Source organism: Parasteatoda tepidariorum, chromosome 2 (assembly GCF_043381705.1).
Source record: "Parasteatoda tepidariorum isolate YZ-2023 chromosome 2, CAS_Ptep_4.0, whole genome shotgun sequence".
NCBI lineage: Eukaryota > Metazoa > Arthropoda > Arachnida > Araneae > Theridiidae > Parasteatoda > Parasteatoda tepidariorum.
Window position 1 is genome coordinate 13,714,475 of NC_092205.1, and position 26,696 is coordinate 13,741,170.

The following is a 26,696-nucleotide window of genomic DNA, read 5'->3' on the forward strand; positions in this document are numbered from 1 at the left end:
GTGGTTGCTATTTGCTGACTCGCGTTCTGCAGTTTAGAACATTATTTTATCGTTTGCCAATGATTTTATCGTTTGTTTAAGAGTAGGTGGCACAGACAGTTTTTTATTACAACATGATATTAAATGTTGTTTTGTTACAGACTTTATATTACGGGGTGAGAAATATTTTTTAATTATTTGAGCATTGCGAAATTGTGTACAATGCGCGGAAAAGAGAAGACTCTTTAATATCTTAGGATCTAATATTGGGATTTTCTCGAACTGTAACTCAATTTTAATGATTCATAACGCTGACAATAATTTTAAAAATGAATTAATAACTAATTTTTAATTAATTTTTAAAAATAAATTTTTTAATTAATTTTATAATTAATTTGATTTGATAATTAATATTTGCAAACAAAATTTTAAGTTTAGGAAATCAAAAGCAGAAACAACAATGAATGGACATACAAGTCTTTTTGACCATTTTGGATTCTCGAATTTCAAGACATGGGGAAGGGTCGCAATCTAAAAATAAAGTCCTAATAATTTAGGTTGGAAAGCGGTCGAAATATTGGCTTCTTATTATTAATTTTCCTTTTTGTGTATTTTTCCATTGCTCCGGAATTAATGAAACGAACATAATCATACAACTTTTTATCTAATGATAAATTCACGTAAAAGATAATTATCTAACTTTTATTATTTATTTTACTTGAATCCGTTATTATTAATTTTACTTATTATTTATTGGCCATGAAAAGTTTGAATTATTAGGTATTTAAATTTTTGTACTAATCTGCGTAATTTTGAATGATGATGATCAAAATTTAAGGAATTCGGTCGAATAGTTCTTGAGAAATACGACTTCTTTGGTCTATGAGATTCCGAGATGTAGCGAAAACCGCGAAAAGCAAACTCACTATTTAGAAAGGTCTCTTTTTCAAGTTTATTAAAGATTTTTACTTTTTTTGATTGCATCTAATTTCACATTAAAGTAAGTTGTGTAAGGTTCGAAATCTAATTTTAATAGAAAATGTTTTGAAAAACTAAATTAAGTTATCTATAAGTGATGGAATTTGAAAACCATATTATCATTGTTGATAGAGGCAATTAATTGAATAAATAAAACGAAAATAACTAGTTACGGGTCTTACATAAAAACATAAAATTTTTCAATAATTTTTATCAAATTTTCACAACTTAAAATAGACGGTAAATTATCCGAAAAAAACAATTCTACTCACAGAAACAAATTATGATAACATTACCCCTCTGTATGGTAATGAGATTTTCAATAGTTAAAAAATATAATTCTGGTAATAAAAACAATATTTGGCGTTCATTTAAAAAAATTTCCGTTCATATGGTTTACCAGAAATTCTGGCTTTCCTAATTGCTGTTTTTATTACCACATGTTGAGAAAAAAAATGCAAAACTGAAAAGAAAATTTAACAGCATAAATGTTTTTAATACCATGCTCTAAGGTATGATAAATTTTGACAAATTTTATCACACATTATAAAACCATATTTTATCTTTGATTTTAGCAAAATTGTTACCAAAAACGCTCCAGTAAATATTACATAACATTTTGGTATACCCATACAGCCTGAAACGTGGTAAATTTTGCCATTTTCTTGTAGTTTTCATCATATACTATTTTTCTTAGTGTAAAAATTTGCAAAAGTAATCTAAAAATCTGAGAATTTGTAAAGAATTTCCGGTGTGTGACATCATTCGAATTCAATATTATTTAGTATCGCTATTATTTAGTACAGCTATCTAATTTACCATTTCGTATTATTTAGTACAGCTATCTAATTTAACATTTCGAAAACCCTCTAGTTCTAAATAAACTTAATTTCAATGAACAAACTATTCAAAAATATCACTTTAAATTATATTTAATAGAAATAAATTACAAATAATATAATTTTTAAATTGAATAATCCGTGTCAAAATAGAATATCGATATTTGAGTTATATCGTAATATATAATATATGAGGAATGAGGAATATATAATATATGAGAAATATATAATATATATAAATTTTTTTAAATCGACATTTGAGTAAAAACCATGCTTTAACATACACAGAGAGAAAATGGTAGAAGATCGTAAATTGTACCATGTTTCTGGTTTTATGGGCACACCAAAAAGTTAGGTAATTTTTTCCGAAATACTTTTTGAAGGATTTTGATCAAAATAACAATGAAATATGGTTTAATAGTATGAGGTAAAATTTAGTATTTGTGGTAAAATTTGGTAATATTATCAAGATGTTTAGAGCTATGCATAAAAACCATTTATTTGGTTAACTTTACTTTTCAATTTTGTATTCTTTGTTAAATGCGTAGTAATGAGGATTGCAAGTTTGAAAACCATTATGGTTTAACCGTTACCATTATGGTTTAAAACCGTTACCAAATGAAAGAAAAAATAATCAGATGAATTTTTAAATACAATCTGGCTTGGTTTTACTAACCAAAATTATGGTTGTCACTTTTCTTTAGCAGAAATGTCATTTATTACTATAAAGTACGGTAATCTTTCCAGAGTCTTTATCTTCGTGTTTGTTGAAACTTGAACTGGGAAAAAAACTTAATCCAAAAATCATGTTCTGTAAGTATGGTAAAAAAAAAAAGAAACTTAGCTGATCAAAGTGATAATCTCAGAAAAATTCATACTCTAGCCGGCTCATTTTCAATTAAGAAACACCTAAAAACCCTAAGTAAACGAACTGAAACTCAAATAATTCAATCAAAAGGAGAAAAAAATAGTATCAATCCTACTTACATATTATGTAATAGACACTGCTAATTATCTCAACTTAAAATCGTTACAGAAAACGAATAACCAGTAGCTTGAAATCCCACCATTACCTGTTATCAACTAAATACCCATGTTCAACACATGTGTGTTTTGTGAAGAAAATGTAGTCTAAGTGTTCCCACTGATAAATCATTTTATACCGACCTATCATTTTGAATAGTTGGAAAAGGGCCGTTTATCTTTAAAAAAAAAAAGAAGAAGAAAACGTCTATTCGATTTAATGAGGTCTGATTAATAGGATGGTTACAAACGACTTTTTTTTTGTGTGTCAAGCAATTTTGTTTCGATGACTCTTCTATACCCTTAAGGATGGACCTGTCCGAATCTCTAAGGGAAATTAGTTTTCCATTTTATGTGCCTTTCATTACCTTCAAACACTTTCTGTTTTCAAGTGATCTCAACCCTTTCTCATCTTGTGTTGTTACTAATCTATACACGCTATACTTTAACGTTATTACGATACACGTTCAATTTGCTTTACGAGTAAAAGTTTTTGTTTTTCTAACTAATGTACCAACATTGACTATTTTTTTTGTGTACTCTTCCTAATAAATAATCATTAAAGAGAATATAACACCTAGAAGAAGAAAAATTATATATATATACAGAATTATTATTTAAAGAAAATATTCATAATTTTTTTTAAAGAATTTTAAAAAAATTTAAAAGTCTGGAAAACAAAATAAGAAAAAGATATAGTCTCCTTGTCAGCNTGCTGTTTTACTTTTTTTTGGTAAATAAATTTTTTTTAATATTTTTAAAATTTTTTATTTTAATGATTTTTTTCTCTTTTCTTTTTATTAGTTATTATTATACTATTCTTATACTTTTCATGTTTTTTTTCTATATTTTTAACGTATTTCATGAGTTCTACGTAACTGCAGCTTATGCGCAGTAAATAAAACTTATCATTATTTTTCTTAATTTTCTACGTTTTTCTCTCTTTTGTTTTTATTTTTTTTATTTTTATTCTTCTATATAGAAACAGAAATATTATTTAAAGAAAATATTCATAATTTTTTTTAAAGAATTTTAAAAAAATTTAAAAGTCTGGAAAACAAAATAAGAAAAAGATATAGTCTCCTTGTCAGCTCACGCGATTATATTCGCAAAATCAAGTGTTTTCTAATATTCTATTAATATAGCTAAAGAAGAATATATTGATACAATGGTGAGAGGAGCTTAAGAAAATTAAAATGACAACAAAACATATCGAAGCAAAAATACAAAATAAAAACACAAAACATATATAACATGCATGTAGCATTACATGTAGCATCAATAATTTTTTTTTTCTTTTCTTTAAAAATATATTTTCCCCCTTATTTTATTTGTGATTTATCTTTTAATCGAAAATAAGAATAACATGTTTATTCTATGCACATTATTTTAAATAGAAAAAGTGTTTATAAAAACAAAAGGCAAAATTAAACTGTAGTCTTATTTCATCTAGCGCGTTGCAAATTGATAAAAAATAACACAAAAAACATAAGCGTTAGTAAAATCTCGAAAATAGCAACAAAAAAAACATAAAAACTCTGTGTTAGTTAATGATTTTCTGTTTAACAAAAACTGTTCCAATGATTTTTGTTAAGGACGAGAGTTCTTTTAGAAACTTGAAAATTTTCGAAAAAAAAAAAGAAAAAAACTTTATTAGTTCAATTATGGCAGATAAAAGCCTGAACAGTTTAATACTTTTATTCGTCAGGTAAAAAATATAATACTTCATAAATATGGAATTTCATTAGATAAATTGGAAATATTTCTTTCTCCTTGAAATAAATGCACCCGGCACCCCAGTGCAAAGTTTGTCCACAATTAAATACATTTCTTAAATAATAAATAATGGATCAGGAACTGTGCGTTCGCCTCCCAATGAGGTGACCCAGGTTCGAATCCCAGCGATAGCTGCTCTATATGAATTGAGCAAAAAGCAGAGCAGTGCTGACGTAAAATATCCTCAGTGGTAAACGGATCATGGGTTAGAGTTCTCTTGCCGTCAGGCTAACAGAGGGAGGTTCTCGTGGTCTTCCTCTCCATGTTACGCAAATAATGTTTAGTTACTTCAAAAAGTCCTCTGTGAGGGCAAATTTCCCTCAATACTTGATCCCTCGTCTTCTGGAATGGGTTCACAATTACTAGGCTACGGAGTTGAACATCGATAGTTGTTAACTCAACTTCAGGTCGACTGTTCAGCGACGGTTATAAGAAACTTGAATGAAAATTTATAAACAATTTATATTTGTAAGAGGACAATAGCCTTAACTCTAAATAAATATAAACGCCTTTAAAGAATTATTTTGGTAATTTAATTGAAAAATGGAATTTGAATCGTGTATAATTTCATAAAACGACGTATAAAAAGCAGCAGCTGTTCTAGATTTCGAACATTTCTTATCCATACAACGAACGTCACCTGACCTTGGCACAACCTAGCCGCCGGCATAGATGGAGCCTAACACAACCGAAAACGGACAAAATTTCAATATTTACTTCCTGCTTAGTGTTATTACTATAATTTGCAAAACATTCATATTTTTACTCTTTTTAAATAAGCGAAAATTAGACTCTGAGAAACTAATATTTTGATTTTATAAAAACAAACGTATTTATTGAAAAAAAAAAGACCGTTACGAAAGGTTTATTTTAGTTATCTAAGAGCAATTATTTTTCGCATTTATCTATTTAAGAAAATGGAAAAAGATTTTTTTATAAGAGATGATTTTTCAAAGGAATTATGAATGATAATAGTAATTTAAAACTAACAACTGAAGAATGAAAAATATTTTTACTAGAGTAAAGAGATTTGAGTTATTTTTCCGGTTTGTTGCAAAAAAGGATTTTACAGGAAATGTATATTTTCATTCAATTACGTGAAATAGCAGTTCTGCAACAAGAAATAAATATTTTAATTTGTTTTCTTTTTAAAGTGGCTGTTGAGTTCGCTTCAAGTTATTTTCAGGAGCTATTATTTGAAATATATATATTATTTAAAAGATATATTTCAAACTCAAGTTGAAATTTTATTATATTATTCACGAAATAGATTAATTTCTTTGGAACTTTATAATATCAGCATTTGAATTCTAATATTATACTTATTGTTTATTTGTTTATATGAAATAGACTTCAATTTTATTTTTATGAATAGTGTTTAAGAAGCTCGAAATAATAGAAAAATTGTGTAGAATTTATTTGTTTACTGAGAGTTTTAAATTATTGTTTAATGCATGAAAAATATACGAAGAACATAAAAGAGAGAATACCATGCTTATTAATATTGTAAAACTTAAGTCTAGTGTAAAATCCTAGAATATTAATGGTCAATTAAAATCTCGTTTCTACGTAAAAATGGGAAAAAAAATACAAAATTTATTAAAATAAATTTCAAAAAACGGATTTTCAAGGGGTATAAAATAGGATAGTAAAGTTAGAACAGAACTGAAGCAGAATTAAAAAATATCATACAGATTTAATAGTATTGTTTAGATAAGAAAATATTAAGACAAATATGGATTTTTCGTATGCTGCACCCAGTACTTTTATAAGGAATGTTTTAAAGTGCACTAGGCATGACTGGTTATACACAGAAAACGAAAGAAAATATTGGATTGAAAGAAATCTTAAATTGGAAATTAATGAATTCGAGTCCTATACTGTAAAAACTTACGGTAAACAGTACTGGGCACCCTAATACTTATTACCACAATTACATCCAGAAAAGTTTTACAGTGTAGAGGAGGACTTAAAAAGAGATTGTAAGATGATATTGCAAAAGATATAACAATATGAAATAAAGTCTGAGGTCAGATAAGTTTGGAACAACAATGCTCAGCTAAGGCCCACTATGGGCTACAGCTTCATAATAGAAGAAGAAGAAATAATCTTATTCGTACAAATAACTAAATTAACATCGATAAGTACAAAAAATTACTTCAAAGGCAAAGTTGATTAATTAAACTGCTGAATCTGAATGGACTTGCTTACAAGTAAAATATTTATATAGATACCGCTATGTTAATTATGCCGGGAAATACTGTAACACTCTCCAAAAAATAGGAGTTAATTTCAAGCATTTGGTAAAGCAATTGCTCTCTTGCAATTCCAGTGAGTGGCTTTTTCTATCAGAGCAGATGATTTTTGTTTAAAGCAAAATATTTAGAATAAGTATGAAGATGGAATCGATAAGGTTGATACTTAAATAGCTTTTCTGCAGGAAGAATCGTTAAGAAATTAAAATCTCTTTGGTTTAATAGAACATTTTGATCTATTAGATCTGTTGTGTTAGGGGGATTCTAGAGTCTATTGTTAAGCAGCACAAAAGTTTGTCCAATCTCAGAGCTTCTTTATTGCGGGAATGGGATAAATTAAATCTTAAAATGATTCGTGCTGCCATCGGAGAATGAAGCAAGAGATTATCTTTTATAATTTATAAAGATGGTGGTCAATTCGAATAAAAAAAATTTTAGGTAAATTTCCATTTATAATAATCGTCATATTTGTGTTTTAATTATTCTATTTAATATTTATACAATAAAATGATTCAATATTTGTAACAGTATTTTGTAGCCACCCTGTAGTAATTGCTTGTATAGTAATGACTATATTAAATGAGGAATAAAGCTTTTACTAATTTTTTTTAAGGAATCACCAAGAATATGATTATAGTTAGTATTTATGTATACATATAAATTTTTCGATTATGATAATGGAAATAGTATTTTCCTTTAAAAAATTTTTCATTTATAGTATTTTTTTTATTTAAATATTTTATGTAATATAATGTTTTTATAATATAATATTTTTATAATATAATATTTTTATAATATTTATAAAAATGTTCATAAAATATTATATTATTAATAATATTATATATTTTCATAATATTTAATTAAGATTTTTGGTTGGGAAAAGGAATAGACAAATAATTAAACATTTTGGAAAGATGCAATAGTCTATACTTTCTATAGAATAAATCAAAACCATAAGTACATTTTACCCAATAAATCTATAACACTCACCTCTAATAAATTTTCACTCCACTGTGAAACACAGCCATAAATTTAAAGGTAAAAATCCAAAGCTTTTCATATACACTATTACCGAAAAGAATACCTAAAATATAAAAAGAATTTTTTTTTTCAATTCCAACAAAAGTAAATAAATATTTAAAAACATTTAAACTGGCAAAAAAATTATATCTCTCAGCATTTTGTTAAAAATTTAGTATTTTAATTAAAAGATTTTATACACTTTTAAATGAGTGGAATAATAGAAAAAATTGAAACTTTAAAAATAGAATGAGTTACTATTCAGTCTATGAACGAGTAATTAATTCACGGTCATTAAGAATTCATTTTTTTAAATTTTCCTGTCCTTTAAATCTGGAATTTTTAAAAACTCCAGTTCATTCAAAAACATTTTTTTTTGCTCATATATCTGCATATTGACAAAACTATCTTACCTAAACCTAATCTAAACTAAAACCTAAAATAAACAAACCAAAACCTGACATACCTGAAACAAATAGTAATTGAATTAAAAATCTGAGATAAAAAAAAACTCTTCTTTTATTGTGATAATTTCAATGCCACATTGGGCCTTATTAATTTTAACCTCATTAATGCCAACAAATTCAAATGAACTCTTACCTTCACAAAAGAGCATCCCATATGATGATAATGTTAGAAAACAATTTGTGAAACTTAAACCATAAGAGACTAGAGAAAGTTCAGCATTTATTCTGTTACTTATTCCATTTGCATATTACTTGAGACACTGAATTAATTTCTTATCATAAATGAAATATCTTCATTTAGCATGACTAGCGTATCAGAGTCATCAATCATAATCAAATCACCAACAAAAAGCATTATGTTAATAATCAATACTTCTGATATGGATTATTGACATTCATACAAATTCAACTCAGATAGTGACCATATGACACTTTGACCTCTTTACAAAACACTAACTACCACTGATGGCTTGTACTATGATGCGAAAACATATTGGCATTCCATTGTGAATTGTCTCCTTCGTAGAAGACACAACCTATGCAAAATGGCCATTATTTAGATATTTCTTCCCAACAAGGCTGGCTTTAATTGGACTAGAGAAATGCGGGAAGCAGATGTCACACCAAGAAGATTGACCATTCCAGGCACGTAAGGCGCTACCAATCAATCCACCTGCAAGTGCTACATACAGGAAGGCTCATTTTCCAGGCACATAACAAAAGAAAAAGGTTTTCTTGCTGATCCATTCCGAGACATTCGATCCCGCTTGAAATGTTGAATGTGGAAGTTGAATGTCGGATCGAATTTCTCATTTTAATTCGGTAGGAGTGTGCGATTTAGCCGGCAAAAACTTATTTGAGGTAATTAGTCCACTGCTCCAGGGTCAACGGTGCCTCGAAGGCTTTATGTTCGTTGTCGCGGTTTAAGTCGATGAAACAAGGCCGTGCGAGGGTCATTGATATGACAAGCGCGATGTCACTTTTTTTTAATATAACGTTTTTCTTCATTTTCTTCTCATTTCCACTCGGCAAGTTTGCAATGTCATTCAAATAGGGTGTAAGGTTTGGGTGACTGTTAAAGGATACGGAAGAGATGCTTATAAAGTTTAACTAGATCAGTTCGTATTAACGGAAAATCTTTTTAGTCATTTACGTTGATTGGTTTCACTTAAAGTGCTAAATTTAAGCAAATTTTGCAAAATATAGATTAATTAATTATATTTTTCTCCAACACTAAGCATTAAACCGTTTTCAAAAAATATTGTAACACAGTTAGAAATTCTATAGTGTCTGAAACTATAATATCGTTCAAATATTCAACAATCTTCATATGGTTGCTAAGTTGGACCATATTATCGTACTTCTTAAACTTGATTACTCGATGCAATCCTTTCATGTAAATGATAGGGTTAAATTTTATATCTTATTAAAGTTACAGCAACTTTTCACCATATTATTTTTTAAAGTTGAACCAATTTTCTGAGAGAGCGCAATTCCGGTTGTGATATTCTGTTAATTATTTTTCATAATAACTTTTATACACTATTATATATTTATTATTTATTTCCATAACTTTTGATACACTATTATATACGTATTATTTATTTCCATAACTTTTGATACACTATTATATACTTATTATTTATTTCTGTAATTTTTGATACACTATTATATATTTATTATTTATTTTCATAATTTTTGATACACTATTATATACTTACTATTTATTTCCATAACTTTTGATACACTATTATATACTTATTGTTTGTTTCCATAACTTTGGAAACACTATTATATACTTATTATTTATTTCCATAACTTTTGATACACTATTATATCCTTATTATTTATTTCCATAACTTTTGATACACTATCATATACCTATTATTTATTTCTATAATTTTTGATACACTATTATATACTTATTACTTATTTTCAAAACTTTTGATACACTATTATATACTTATTATTTATTTCCATAACTTTTGATACACTATTATATACTTATTATTTATTTCTATCACTTTTGATACACTACGATATTAAATGTTATTAGATTCAGTTTTGTTTGGATCATGCAATCGGCATCGATTTTTCCAATTATTTAGTTTAAATTGCGCATAATTTTTCAGGCTTACCTATTGCTTTAACAATTGAAAAACCTGAATAAATATAGACACATAGTTTTACAAGCATTAGGGAATTGTCTTTAATTGTAATGATACAATCATAAATGATACAATCAAAAATACATAATGAAACAAAAAAATCAAATACAAAGCGTAAGTTCAAAAATTATAAATATAAATTGTTTTTGTTAAACCTTTATATAAAATGGAATTGACACAAAAGCAGCAATGTTCCTTTTTAACGGTCTAAACTCAAACTTTAATTTTTACTTTACATAAAAAATATGTTTCAATGTTCAAATAACCTATTTGTTTTCCTGAAAAACTTAATAGTTAATTTTATTAAAGAAATATAACGAAAATTGTAAAAAAAAAATCATTTTAGGAAAAAATTATAACATTTAAATACTTATTCAGTAATATTAAGTTTTAATTTTTTTATAGAGAGATAATCTATAAGTAATCCTTTAGTTAATAATCATAATTCTTTTTTCTATATTTTAAAAATACGAAAGTATACTATCTTTTGAATTTATTTTCATTAATTTGTGTCCAAAATGAAAAACCACAAGCATTTAAAACACAGTCGAGATGTACTTTACAAATTTATTCAGAAAAACGGTCTTTATAAACATTAAATAATGTCGCCTGTCTTAAATTTAGCCAAATTCATATATCAAAACAACATGCCATATTTACTGCATTTCTTCATTCCTCTTTTTTTATTTAAATATTTTNAAAAAAAAAAAAAAAAAAAAAAAAAAAAAAAAAAAAAAAAAAAAAAAAAAAAAACTTATGTCTATTTTCTTCTGAACACCACATTTTCTATTTCTTGATTTAAATGCTTCGAGAATAATTTTACTTTTTATTTAAGAATACACGATTATTTTTACCAGCAGTCTGGGGTTTAATTCTGATACTTCATAACCTATACCTCTAATTAAAGACCTCTAATTATATTAGACTATCAAATATTCGTATTATTTTTCTTAAATAATGCGAATTCAATTTTTTTTTATTATAATCATTAAGCTTATCACAAAAGGTTTCATGATCTTCTTCTCCAAATAATGCAGATGCAGAATAATAGAAAATTCATCTGATTGTATTAGTAAGGATATTTCTGATCTTTTGTGTTAGATAAAAAACGCTTAATAATGAAATAAAACCTTAAGAGATCAAATGAATTCTAAATACTAATAAAATATTTATTGGAATTCTTTAAAAAAATATAAAATAATTGAAAAACGGGTCAAATTAATTAATCTTTTTCAAAAATACTTTCTTTAAACTGAATAAGAAGTTTAACAAATTTAGTTAAGATTGAAAACTAAGCACATATAATAAGATTATAAGGAAATAACTGTTTCAATTTTTATTTTCCGGTCGGCGTCTTTATTCTGGGAACTATAATATAATTCAAGCTCGATCTACGAAAATATTCTAGAATATTCAAAGGATCTGTTTCGTGCACAGCCGCTCGAGAAATACAGTGACTTCAAATTGTCGGAAACAGCACCAGAGGATGCAGGTGTTCACATACAGGTCTATGAATGCCTATATTTGGATGGCATCTTCTAATTAATTTCATCAAACTTTCCTCAACACATAATGTTTAGGGTTTATAATTTTGGAAGAAAGAATAAAAATTAGCACTTTAAAGCAATGATTAAATTTTAAAAAGGTAAATATATATATTTTTTAATGGCGTGAGAAAATGTTATCTTTGGTATTAAATTATAAAAGACACCTGGGCATTTTTGTAAGACACCAGGAGTATGGTATTTTTTTAAAGAAAATTATATTACGTTTTCGACATCTTTCATAACTTCGTTTAGCATTTAAAAATATAATATAGTATTTAATAATGCAGCATACTCTCGATATCTCAAAGTTAAAGAGACACTAAAAATATTTCGATATAGCGAGTATTTGAGATAATAAGTTCAGAACTAAATATGTGCTAGAAAGTAAAAATAAATATATTCTAAAATATGACTCTCAAAAGTAAAGTCATGAAAGATAAAAATAACTACTAATAAATATATATGTAATGATAGTTGACTTTAAATCTAAATGCAACAATGATAATTTTATTTTTAAAAGTAAGACAAGAACAATTGTGCATTAAATAGAAAGGAATCGGTTTACAACGAACTTACACAGTGATTTTTCCGAAAAAATTCCTTATCTATTTCGAAAAAAAAATTCGACATAGCAACGTTTTGAGAAGAAACTCTTCGACATAGAAATTCAAATTAATATAAGGTGGATGTATAACACCAAGGGGAAAAATATTTTTCTGAAATAACAAAGTTTTCTAGAGATCAAAATTTCAGATATAGAGAGTCTTATTTTTTGTTAATATTACTTAGGTTACACAATTGTTAATCAAACAACAGACACTCTAAACTCCTATTAAAGTAACTAAATATAAAAATGAAAGTTTTATTTTTATTTTTCAAACAAATAATCTATTTTAAAATCAATTATACAATATTTAATTAGAAAATAATAGTCTATAGCTGGTAGTCTATACCTATATTCCATAGCTTTATGGCCTTAAAATCTAATTTATTCCTAAAAAACAACTATTATAAGAAATTACAAAAAATTAAATCAAAAAAATCGAAGTTTTTTAAATGAAATAAAAATCATGTTTTTTTTAAATACAGGTAATTTTAAGTGAGTTAAACTTTATAATCGAATCTAGATGAAAATTTTTGTTAACGTTTTAAAATATACTGTAACTTTAATTTATAAATGTTGGCTTTTTTTTTTAAAAAAAAAGCAGGAAATTTTTATCTAATATTTTTGTAATTAGTATTAATTATATAAGTTTTTTGAAATGTAATACAAAATATTAAAATATTTTAATACATTATTAAATATTCGATATAATTTTAAATTTAAACGACAGCGTATCTGTTAATTATTTTTGTTATGCACCCCTTTCTATGATTTTTTTTTTACCTTTTTACTTGTTTCCTTTCCTAAAAGTCATTCAAATTAAATTACCCATCATTAAAATCTCGTATTATCAGTCCTACGACACTCCTGAACATAAACACAAGAATAGTATATGAAAGAAAAAAAATATGAATAATAAAACAATAACAAACATAATATAAGTTAATAAAAGTATAATAAGTAACAAACACTTCCGATAGCTGAAGAATTTATTAAATCTAAATCCAAAATCCATTTTGATTTAGTGGTAAATAAATATACGAACTTTTAACTATCCTTTAATTTATCGACTCCCCTGATTAAAAGGTTAACACTATAAATTTTTACGTGTACAAATAATTTAATCAATGCTTCGTAATCCTACAGCCGTCATTAACCTTTAGAATGGCCTGACATAAACATAACACAAAACTAACCCTAAATTATAGCGTATATTTCAGGTTAGCTCGCTGCCGTTATTATTATTATTACTTTTTCTGTAATGCAGCCATTTTTTTTCCCATCTGTTCTCTCTCTCTTTTACACGATCGACAAGGATTAGTGAGGCTGCAATGAATCGACTAAGTTTAATGGCTTCATTAAGAACAGATTTCAGGCTCTAATTTATCGGAGAATATATTAAATGTAACGAGCGCCAATAGGATCGTTTATATTCTATGGTAGCCCGTTTAGAATGGAAGTAAAATTGAGAAGAGTGATTAAAAAAAATAAAGAATGTTTATGTCTTGCTGAACAAGAGGGATGCATTGAAAAGATTCATTTGAGGTCAATAAAAAAGCTATGTTATGTATTGATTCATTATTGAGTTAAGGTTCGCATCAAACAAAACATTTCACTTTGACAATTCGAATTGAAAGCTTATAATGATTCGCACATCGACTGAATGATTCAGATTGTGGTTTGAATTGAATCGAATAACATTTTCGAATCAAGGTTTTAATAAAAGCAAATGCAGGATTAAATTGTAATTTAAACTTAATCACGGATTTCGATAATAATTATGGAATTAATCTATTCAAATGGCTTAGCCAATTATGCAAATTCATAGAATCAGTGTTTAAATAATCAAACATAAATCGATAATCCAAATCAAACAATCGAACTGACTCAAATTGAAAAAAAAATTATTTTAGGTCTATCAAATAAATTAAATAATAAAATAATCTAGTGATTTGAACAAGTTTATTTGATCCTGTGATATGAATCAATACATTCAAAAAGTTATTCATAATTAAATTATTTATGTGTGACTTGAAAAGCATTTTAATCTCGAATTTAATGAATTGATTAGAAAATGAAAAGAGAGAGAAAAAGAGAAAGTTATATGAATCCCTATTGAAATCAACTGATAGAAATCAACTGGTTGTAATACTTAATACGAATAAATTATATGGTATTAGAGAAAAAAAAAAGAATTCAAATCACAGTTCAATATCGTACTGAGTAATATCCTGATCAGTATCCAACTTAGAGCAAAGTGAATCATTAATTCCTAATAATTAAATCTCACTTTTTTCTTTAATAAAAGAATATTAATTAACTGACTCGAATAAAATGATTAACGTTTCAGTTTTCTATCAATAAATAAACTAAATAGACTGGAATTGATCAAAATAAATTATTTTATTTTAACAAGATTATGAAAAAATGAATAAAATCAGAGTGCTTGGTGTCTTTGAATCAAATATGGTTGTTTAAATTTTGCGAAATTATTTATTGTTGAAATCAGTGGTTCGAATTATGAATGTTTTGAATGAACTGATGCGATCAACACAATTTCTAATACTGACTTTCAATGAATTTTTGCAGGTATTGAAAATGATAAAATGAAATAAATTATGAAACTATCAAAATAAATCGGCTTCAAAATACATAAAATAAAAACAAATCAATATTCATTTACAGATAATATACAAATATATATAAAGTAATAAATCTTCCTTAACCAAAAATCTAGTAACAAATTTAGTATACTATTTTGTATGCTTCATTGACTTACGTTTTTAGCATCCCTTTTTAATTTGCTTAATTTTTTAATTTTGTTAAATTTTTATTTTTTCAGTTTTCGAAAATCTTATTTGGGAATCATTCCTGAAAAACTGCATATCCTATTTTAATTCACCTTTCTGAAAAACAATAAAAATGAATTAAAAAAGTAGCAATGTTGTGAGTATTATTCTATTCTTTTCTGAATAATATAATGTTGGAAATCAAGGAGCCTTAAATACCGCTCACTCCCCTGCAACCTTAATATTATACTAAGCAGTACCATATTATAGTGCTTGTCGAATATGATTACACTATGGTTCGATTCCCCCCCCCCCCCNCCCCCCCCCCGTATTATGGTTCAACGGTGAAACAATATTCTGAGAATGTTGAACTTATAATTTGGATAAATATTTTAGTGAAATTCTGATCAAAATCAATGAGCATTAAATAGCTGAAGAATATTGTTAGATAAACAATTTAGTTGAATTCTGATCAATGAACTTAATCCAAAGAATATAGTTAGGATAATACTTTAGTTAAATAAATATTTTTGTTAAACTTCGAGAGAAATCTAAGAATGTTATGTAATATTGTTGCATAAAAATATTAGCAAAATACAGTATGCTCTCGATATCTCAAAGTTGAAGGGAGGTTAAAAGAATTTCGATATAGCGAGTTTTTGAGATAACAAGTTCAGAACTAAATATGTGCTAGAAAGTAAGAAGACTACTATTAAATAGGTATGTGATAGCTGACTATAAGTCTAAATACAACAATGATAATTTTATTTTTAAAAGTAAGACGAAAGAATTATGCATTAAACAGAAAAGGGTTAGTTTTCAATAAACTTACAGTGTGATTTTTCCAAAAAAAATTGTTTTCCTATTTTGAAAAAAAAATTCGACATAACGAGGTTTTGAAAAGAAATTCCTCGACATAAGAATCGGGATATCGGGAGCACACTGCATTATAATTATTTGAGTGTAATTCCAACCAAAAATTAAAAAGACAAAAATTATCGTTTCGTAAAATAATATCCATCGTAAACCATGACAGCGAATTAAATTATACTTCGTTTCAGCACTCGCGGAAAGTGAACTTTTTGAAACCCCGCGGGGTCAAAGTCAAAGACAAGTCTCTTGGTTACGCCATATTCTTCGTTAAATAATTCTTAAGAAGAAAAAAGTGGGCCTATTACATAAGATGGATAGAATTAGAGGGATGTAAGAAAAAGAATAGTCTGAAATATCCTATCCCAGGGTTTAGTTCAGATTTTAAGCTAGTTGATGACAAGCTCTCGAGTTTGTGGTAGAGAAAGAATAAAAGATGGCTCAGAAAGCTCATCAAGGCCGTTACAGACAACAACGGACACATTTCAAGCTACTGTGGCTGCACCGACATTCCATTTTTCATACACCCTTAGAATCGGTCATTTATTACTTTAATGTTCTTTCCACCCTGTATAGAAGTTCTCGTTAGTTTCCTTTAGAATTTGCCGAAGAATTTATAGAAAATTTTTGTTTTCATACGGCATAATGCGGTTTCGACATAACTGTAGAATAAAGAAGTTCAATAAAACTGTTTTTAACTTAATTGTTTTAGCTTGGTAAAATCTGCAGTAAAATTTTTGGAAATCAGAAATCCAAATCCGCCGAAAAGAAGGTTTGTTTATTCAGAGAAAGTGCTCTTCTTCTTGCCTGATTTCGTCATTTAAAATATCGGCTCTATCAAGCAATTAGCATATTTGAGGTCACCGCTTCAAACCATTAAGACTGAGTTCAAGAGCGGAAGAACCGATCATTAGATCAAAAGTTATTCAGAGTGATCCGTTTTTTTATTTTGTGCACTTTACACGCAACCGCTCAATTTAATGTCACAAATTCCGACACAATACAGGACAGATGGCTCATTGATATTTCAAATCATAATACGTGAAGTTACAAACGGCAAAATGCAAATTAGTTCTTCAGTTTTTTTTCTTCCTTTTCACAATTTATAATTTTCAAAAATAAAAGAATAGCTAATTTTTATAAATAAAGGATCCCTAAACCAAAAACAAATCCCTTAAGTGCATATTTAATTTTTTTTAAAGACAGAACTATATAAAAATGTTCATAGTTGTACAATCCAGATTTGCAGAAAGTAACTGAATTTTAATATCAAACCAGAATTTTTATTTATAATGTAGTATAACGCTCATATTTTAAAATTTCTAGATTAAAAGAAACTTTATTTTCTATACACGTTGTTCGTAAAAGTCTAATTTTTATGGTAAGTAAAATAGCATGATATCAAAACTGATTTATTTATATTATTCAGGTTGAGAATTTTATATTTTAAGATTTTTTTTCATGCTTTGGTATTTCAGATTTAAATAACTGGGACTGATAAGAGAATAATAATACATTATGCTGAAGATTAAATAGATTATGATACATTTAATATTCCAACGAATTTCCATAAATTTTAGTAAATGTCTTGTATGCTAAAACAAACAGAAATTAACTTGAAAAATGATATGGCACCAAAAAAAAAAAAAAAACAGCTAGTTAGATAGTAAGCATTTTCTAGAACAAAATTTCTTACGGAACACGCATAATATGAAGTTGCTAATAATACTGTTATTAATATTATCATTACAATCATCGTTTCACTTGATTGCGTTGGTGAACAAATGACATCAACTATTATTTAAAACAAATATGAAAACTTAAATAAAATATAAGCAAATAATTTATTTTTAAAAAAAGTTTGACTGTAGATGAACAAAATACACGAAAACAAAAAAATTGACTCATTTCAAGCTTTTATTGAATGTAAACATGCAGAGCACAATTTCAAATAGTTCGTCGTTCACAAATGACTAAAAAAGATTTTCCATTAAAGCATAGGAAGTAAAATCCTTCATCAATAGATCTTTTGTCTCGCTGTAGACGGCCCGGAGAAACAAGGTGGGTGAGAAAAATTAAAGAAGACCAAGAAAGTTGAAAAGTATTCCTCTATAGGATATTTTTTTTTTCTTATTAATGTTCTTTGCAAAAAGACTTAGAGTATTATACACTTGGCGAGATTCGACCTCTAGTCGCGAAAGGAGTGCACCGCCAATTACTGCTTTGGTGAGTTATTTTTGACTCCCTTTTCAAATAGGAACAACAATTCCTCATTAGCCATCGACAAAACGGAGAGAGAACCACCATTAAATCGAAAACAAAAGAAAAAAAAGGCGGCTCACAAGTTCCGTATTTTCATTCTTTTATTCTATTTGGGTGTCTTGACCCGTCTGAAAAAAAAAAAGAGTTGGAGACTATTTTCTCAAAGCAGAAAAAAAAACAATCTTTTGATGAATATTTCCTATAAAAGCATCACATCGGACTAAATGTTAAGTATGTGATAGTGAAGGGAAATCCTCTTTTCGCATTTTATCTACACATGATTACATCGATGGTATATTTAAATGAATCTTGCTAAAGTAAACAGTTAAAACAGGCAATTTATGCGCCTTAATATAATCGCTGTTATGTACTTGAAAATATATTATTAATTTCAGAAATGATTAAAAAATGTAAAATAAAGCGTAATTTTGATGGAATATTTTAAAGTTTAAAGGGAAATTTGATTCAAAAACATTGATTGATGTAGTGTATATCGGGCAGCAGTGGTACTGAACCTTACAAAAATATCAGTGTAGGGTATATGTGCTTTGAAATCTGGTGTCATTTTATTATTGAAAAAACTGATAAAAGTCATATAAATCAAAAAATTAAATTTTTTATTTTTATTTATGCAGGAATTAAAATAAATAAAAAAAATCAGTTTATTTCTGTCTTTTTATCTCAACCCACACAACACACAAACCCATACATACAAACGGTTTTTTTAATATTTTTATTGCGTCTTCTTTAGTTTACTTTTTTTAAAGTCAAATTTTGTAATTGTTTTTAAAGTGTATTCGTTTTAAAAAACTAAAAAGAAAGTCGAAAAGAAGTTTTAAAAGAATTTTTTATGCTTTGTCAGCTTAGTTTTATGAAACCTTAACTGAAGAGCTTACATGAATATTTTCAAAGATTATTTTACTCAAATTGAATTATTCTTATTTAATTTTTGGGGTATTTTTCTTCTGATGGTGTGTTCAAAATATTTTTTGCAATGTTTCTAAAAGCTGCGGATTCTTGTAAAAACTTACAGAAAAGGTAAAAAAACAATGATTTATTTATCATTAACAATATTTACTCAAAATAAACGCAGCTTGTTGTAGATAAAACAGTAATACTTTAATATTACGTAAGAAATATAAAAAAAGTAAAAATATATAACTTGCAATTTTCACAATATCTCAAGAGAATCAATAATTCTAAAATATAGAAATTTCTTCTTTTTTCATTTCTGAAAAGTCTTGCAGCATTGCAAATTGGTTTCAAATTAGATAAAAAATATATTCTGTATATATTATAGTATTATAGTATATACACTATATCTATCTATGTATCTATCTATCTATCTATCTATCTATATATATATCTATCTATCTATCTATCTATATATATATCTATCTATCTATCTATCTATCTNAACACTCGTCACATGATGTCGTTCATATATATAGGTAAGTAGGGGTGCATAACCTTTTTGAGTGAAGGGACACTTGCAAAGCAGGCTGAGTAACGAAGGGCAGCACATGTATTTAGACATGTTGGCGGCAAATATAGTAATATATATTTAAAATTAGCTATATATTTGTGGAAAAGTAAAGACATTTAATTATTAGAATTCATTCAAAAATGATAAAACTAATGCTTTTTTTTAAAAAAAAAATTCCATTTGTATCACATCAAAAATTGATCAAAATAAATAAATAAATAAACATTGGAGAAAAGAAATGCTTTTCCTCATTATATCACGGAATACAAAAGTTTATTTGAAAATAAATCCTAATAAAAAGAACTGCAATGCTCACAGAATGAAAGTAGGAAAAAATTTATTATATATTTCAAGTAATATAAATTCAAATTAAATATTTTAAATGAAGAAAATTTATAAGGTTTTAAAAAAAGCCAAATAAAAACAAAACAGTTATAGTTCGAAATAAAAATTCAATACTTATTTGGTAATGTACTTTATTATTTCTTTTTATGGATTATTAGATTTTTTATATAGTAAACGTTTTCTTTTTTTTTCTTACCGAAAAAGATCACTTAAGCAACAAAAAATTTAAATTTAAATTACTAACAGTGAGCAGTTTAAAAATTCACGTTTCCTGCCACTTTGCGAATTTTTCATGTTGCAATAATATTGCATTAAAACTGGGGATGTAACGAGTATTTGGCCCTTTCGTCAAAAATTCAGTTGATAGAATGATCGGCCAAATATTCGGCAGGATATTTTTTAGAAAAGTAAAGTATTTTTTTTTTTTTGAATTTCTATAGATATTATAAAGAATAATATAAAATCGCATTTTTAACTATGTTATATTGTTTATTATAAGAAATAGTTCTTACACAAATTTGTCAAGTTCTAAAATCCATGTTTCTGCACATGGCTTGCAAATTTATCTAGAAGACAAAGAACGAAAGTTTGAAGAATTGAAACTAGATTACTTTATGCTGAACCAACAAGTGTTTTCGTACTTCAGCTTTTTTTTTTTAAATATATATTCAGACAGGTCGATATCGTCATTTTTTCGACACTTTCAGTTCTAAGAATTAAGAAGAATTTTTTTAAATTTTTGCTGTTTTTATCATTGTTCTTGAAATGCTTATCGGTCATTTAAAAATAAACCAATACAACAGAAGCATTTTAAAGTTATTTTATAAATTTGGCTTATTTCAGTATCACTATTAAAATGAACTTTTTAACTTAACAGCAACCTTTTAAAGTTCATCATTGGTGAACAATAAATTTATTCTAATAAGTTTTTTCTAACTAATAAAGAGAAAGTTATAAATCAGTCTTAAGTGGAAGCTATACCGAGGGGAAAATCGTTCATAGCAAATTCTCTTTTATCTATTTAAGTAGTATAGAAAACATGTTCAAAAGGGAGTTCAGATAAGCTTAAGAGTAAACCATAAAATTTAAATGCTTAAAAAAAATTCAAATTATCGAAACGCATACAAGTCATGAGAAGATTACTTAGAATTACGCAGTGGAAAATTATCTACCAATAATTTGCTTGCATTTTGATATTTTGAAAAACAATTCAGCTTTTGAAACATCATGGCTTACTAAACAACATGTTAACCTGATCTTACTTTTCGCTCCTATTGAAATTTCAAAGTACGAGTTCAATAGAGGTGATACAGAATTTGCAATGAAGAGTTTCTCCTGTGATATATCGACCTCTTAAGTTCACAAAAAGTAATGACTTCCTTTTTTAAAAAAAATTTCAATGAAAAGCAAACGATTATTTTAGTGAAGTATAATTCTTTTTTTTACGAGATACGAATTTCGACGTTGAAATATTTTTATTTTCCATTCTACAATTAAAAAAAAGTTATTTAATTTTGAAATTTGTCATGAAACTATATCGATCTTTTAGATAGAAAACCGTTTCAGGAAGCACACGATGACGAACCTGCGTGTGGCCTTAACTAGTTTACCTTCTTTCTTTATAATTAACGGCTTTTTGAACGTTGCTCCGCACTTCTTTTAAAAAGGAAGAATTAAAAGAAAGAAAAATAAATTAGGGATGAATAGACCAGTTTTCAAGTGATTTTCTTGGCTGGCAATTAAGACTAACAAGGATTGAAAAGAGAAGAACTACTTTTTTACGCGTACTTTCAAATGCGTTTATAATTGGTCTGATCTCATAAGAAGAAGAATACTACGGTCGTTTATGTAAGGCTACAACATTTTTACCCTCTTTTTTTTTTTAATGTGAAAATTGTTTTATTATTTAATTAGACTCGCTCTTGTTTTCCTTCTTGGTGCTGCTGTGGGTTTAAAACTCCACTTTTTAAAATGTCAGCGATTTCGGAATTTTAAGTAAGAATTTGCTACTGAGAGCTTAAATTATACAAAACAATATAAATAAAATAAATATACAAAACACTTTTTTTTATTCATTTTTAAGGAATTTTTTTAAATTTTTGGTTAGAATATTTGCATAATATTTATTTCGCCTAAGATTAGGAGTCAAATTTTGTCGTTTGTAAGTTGGCCAGAGACGTAAATGTATCTTGCCTACAGTAAAACTTTTTGAAAACTAAATGGCATCAAGAATTAGAGTTCATCTAAGTGATTCGAATCAATAGAATCAGTTCAGTTTCGTGATTATAATCAACTGATTCAAATCAGTGATCAAATTAAATTAGAAATTAATTTTAAGTGCAATTAACGATTTTAAGTGTCATTTAATGTCATTAAAGATTTTACAACAAATATCTATTTTGAGAAAATAAAGAGACACTTAAAAATTATCCAAATAATGAAATGCCGGTAAAATACGAAATTCAAAACAAAATTAAATAAATTTTAGCAAACAAACCTTTTTCAAACAAGAACTTAAATAGAGCAGGTGCAAACGCAATCTCTACGATATTAGACCTTCATATTTATAACAAAATAATTTTGTTTATTTTTAATATTTTTAGCATTGTCTTTACGATCGATAGAAACCCAGAAGCTGTTAAAATGGTCAAAATCATAAGTTTAAGGGCACAAGAGTAAAAATTGGCTTCACTATTCCAAACGAAAAGGTCATTGTTGACGTCGTAGATCATTAAGGCAAGGGTGCGATAGTTCTTGTTTTCCAGTGGCGCCATCTATGGCTAAGAATTCGACTTCTGTCACACTTACACGTCACACCCGCATACATTCATTCATCCACGCATCGTAATTTTGACTTGAACTAGAGAACGATCATTCTCCAATCCAGTACCCCCAGAGGTTTAATTCGTTATGGGAACATGGAGGATTTCGTGACTCGACTGATTTAACGTGCACCAGTCACCATTTACTATGGGGAGTCTTCGGCCGGCTAGATTTGAACTCCCGTGAGTCCAGCGTCGCGTCAACCAAATGGTCATTATATTCGTTAAGCAATTTATGCCTAAATGATATATTATATGCGATTTGATTTCAATATGATGTATTTTCATTATCGGATGTGTACATAAATATTGTTTTTAGGCACTGCTACACCAATCGATGCTTTTTATTTGATGAATTGGCATGTTTTGCCTTGGTACCTCTCTTTGAATTGTACCTCTCTCTCCTATTGGTATGAACACTCGTCGCATGATGTCGTTCACATCTCTATTTACTGTCGAAGTCATATTTTTTCTTCAATACTTGATAAATACATTACTTTGATCTCTTTAAAATGTTAGAAATCTTAGAAACATTACTTTTTTAGAATTCAATTTATAAATTTTCAGAATTTCGTTTTCTATAAATTCTACAGATTTCAGCACTGAAAGAGTCGGAGCTCTTGATTAGAAATAATCTGCCTATCTTCATGATTTGCAGGAAATACGTCACTTCGTCCAATCAATCCGCATTCATATATCCCACATCACAATTTCGTACACTTAATTGCCAAAAACTGCCTCAAAACCGAACTGGGACCTGATCACGTTTTCGCCTGCCCTGCTTTCATTTTTCATAATTTTATAACCGTCGTTGAACAGCAAGCCCAATTATTTTGGATTTACGATTATTCATGTTCATCTCCGTAGTCTAGTAATTTTGTACCCACTCCAGAAGACAAGGGAACTCCTGGATCAAGTATTGGGAGAAATTTGCTTTCTTGGTGGATTTTTTTTGATGGAACTGACCGACATTTGCGTTACAAGGGGAGAAAATGCCCGAAAACCTCTCATGGATAGCCGGACGGCAAGGAGACTCTAATCCATGATCCGTCTGTCACTGAGGATATTTAACGGCAGCACTGTGGTAGGTGCAAGCCGGATGCGGAATTCGAATCTACCAGCCATCCCTGTGATTCGAACCCGGTTCATCTCATTAGAAGGCGAACGACCTATCCCTTGAGCCGCGTGTCCTGCTATAATGGCTGTAATATAGCAGATTAGTTATTGGGAACAATTATTTGCAGATAGCAGAGGCTGTCTGGAGCGTCTACGGCACCATCTAGTAGACTGTCCATGGACACAACAACCAACCATTCCCGCATTTGCTACGAAATTCACGAAGTGTACAAACTTTTGTTACAGTTATTTTAAACAATTTTTCTTAAAAAGAAATCAAAGTATTAAATAATAAGATCCATTTTAATTAACGAACATTTTTTGATAGCATTTCATTTCAGTTACAATTTAAGAATTTTCCCATTATTACATCTAATAATTTTCCAATGGGATACTTGCAAGTGACGTAATGTAGGTATCTCGAGTCTGATTGGTTGTTGAAACGTGACATTTATTTACGTAAACAACTGTTCTTTCCATTCTATTTCGAGTAAGCCAAGCATGTCAAGTTGCAATTCTCTTATGTGACACATTCTATATTCTTACACAATGATTCTTTCACAAAGATTTAATTTTTTTCGCGATATATTTCTTACTCAACACAAAAACAGGCATGAAGCCTTGTAGAACATAAATAAACTAATTATGCATCGAAGCTGCCAGGTAAGCAAAACAAAAATATATCTCGATTATAATAAAATACATAAACAAATGATAAATCTAAGTTAAACGTAGACGAGAAAAAAAATTATATTTCAACAAATTGGATCTGCTATATTGCACTGTATTTAATTAATTTCACGTTAAATAGCATTCGAACTTATGTGGAGAAACTTAGCTCAACTGTTAAGCGCCATTTTGCTTATAGGCGATCAACTGCAGTTCACGTCATAGGTCACATGTGTGGGTATTTGTGATCTTCTTCTTCGTGAAGTGCAAGTACCCAATTGTAAAGCCTTAGTGTATTTCGACGTGTTAAAGTTTTTAAACAGATTGTATAAGAAAAGAAATGAGTCAGATTTATGTATCGGAATTTTCAGTATCCTCAGTATAATACCCAAATACAAAGCATACATAAATAATAAATCAAATTGAAGAAAATTACCTTTTCTGCTGAAATAATTCATGCTGATATATCCAAAACACCCGGTATAGTGTAAACAATAAAGGAACGCATATCAGATAATTCAAATTTTCAGGTCATTGCACAATATAGAAATAACATTTGGATATTATATCGCTTTTCAAAAACACGCGGATGCAAGTTCAATTGGTAAATGATTCCACTTAAAAGCTCAAACATCATGAAGTTATTTGTTAACGCGATGTTTAAGCAAAGACGCAGACAAAACATATTGAAAAAAAAAAGAATCCTAATAAAATCTATGAAGAGAGAGGTAGGCCTAGTTCTCATGATATGCATGCGTTCGCTCATAAAAACCGCTCTAATTTGGGATTCTAAATTCCTTTTTTTTATAGTTATCCTTATTTTATTGGTTTCAAAGTTCCCTGGGGAACGTATGAACGCCTAATATGTTTATTTTAAGAGAAATCGGCTGAGTATTTATGGGGATAAATATTTTTATTTATGTAAAAATATTAAAGGGGAAAAATATTACTTTTTCTAGCATAAATTAAAAATCTACAATTTGGGCTTCTTATAGTTCAAAAATTTGCAATTTAATATGAAAATAGGTCTGAGTTTTGTGTCTCTTAAAGAAAATAAATGCAACTTTTATATTAATGAATGCAACTACTTATATTTGTTTTTACTATATAGGATAATTAATATTTATTAACAACATAATTAACATTTAGAGTCCATAATTTATTTCAGAAATGAAACTTATTTTAAAATATTTTTAATATTAATAATGCTCTTTTTTAAATTTACTGAATTTCATCTTCTTTTTTTTTGTCTTTATGAATGTTGATTTCATGTTTGTCTGTAGTTATTTATTTATTTTTTCTTTCAAATTTTCAGAGCAAGAAAATTACATTTAAATTATTTCTCTGAACATTTTTCAATAAACAATTCGTAAACAGTTTGAGGTTCCAAAGCTATATATTTTTACTAACTGATTTTTTATTGTTTTAAAACCTATTTTTTCTGTTTTTAGATATTTATTATTTACCTAAGGTTTATGTAAAGAAGAATTTTTCTTTTTTCAAAAAAAAAAAAGAGTAATAACTCCAGCTTTTAAGGAAAATAAACTGACAACTAATAAAAATGCGTTTTTAAAGCAGCAAAATAATAAATACAATAACCTATTTAAGAAAATAAATAAGTTTTAAAACAATTAATGTTTGATGCATAGTTAAAAAATGCAATTTTATAGTTTGCAAATAA

The 26,696-nt window shown here is 27.5% G+C and overlaps 1 protein-coding gene across 10 annotated transcripts in view; it reads right to left on the minus strand.

Annotated features, from left to right (window-relative positions):
• LOC107448880 (endothelial transcription factor GATA-2-like) overlaps window positions 1-26,696 on the minus strand; it is a 313,302-nt gene that overhangs the window by 143,202 nt on the left and 143,404 nt on the right. For 7 of the 10 annotated variants that reach the window (XM_071187723.1, XM_071187711.1, XM_021147696.3 and 4 more), the window contains one exon: window positions 7,841-7,934. The gene's annotated coding sequence lies outside the window, so the exon portion shown is untranslated. 10 annotated transcript variants of the gene reach the window in all.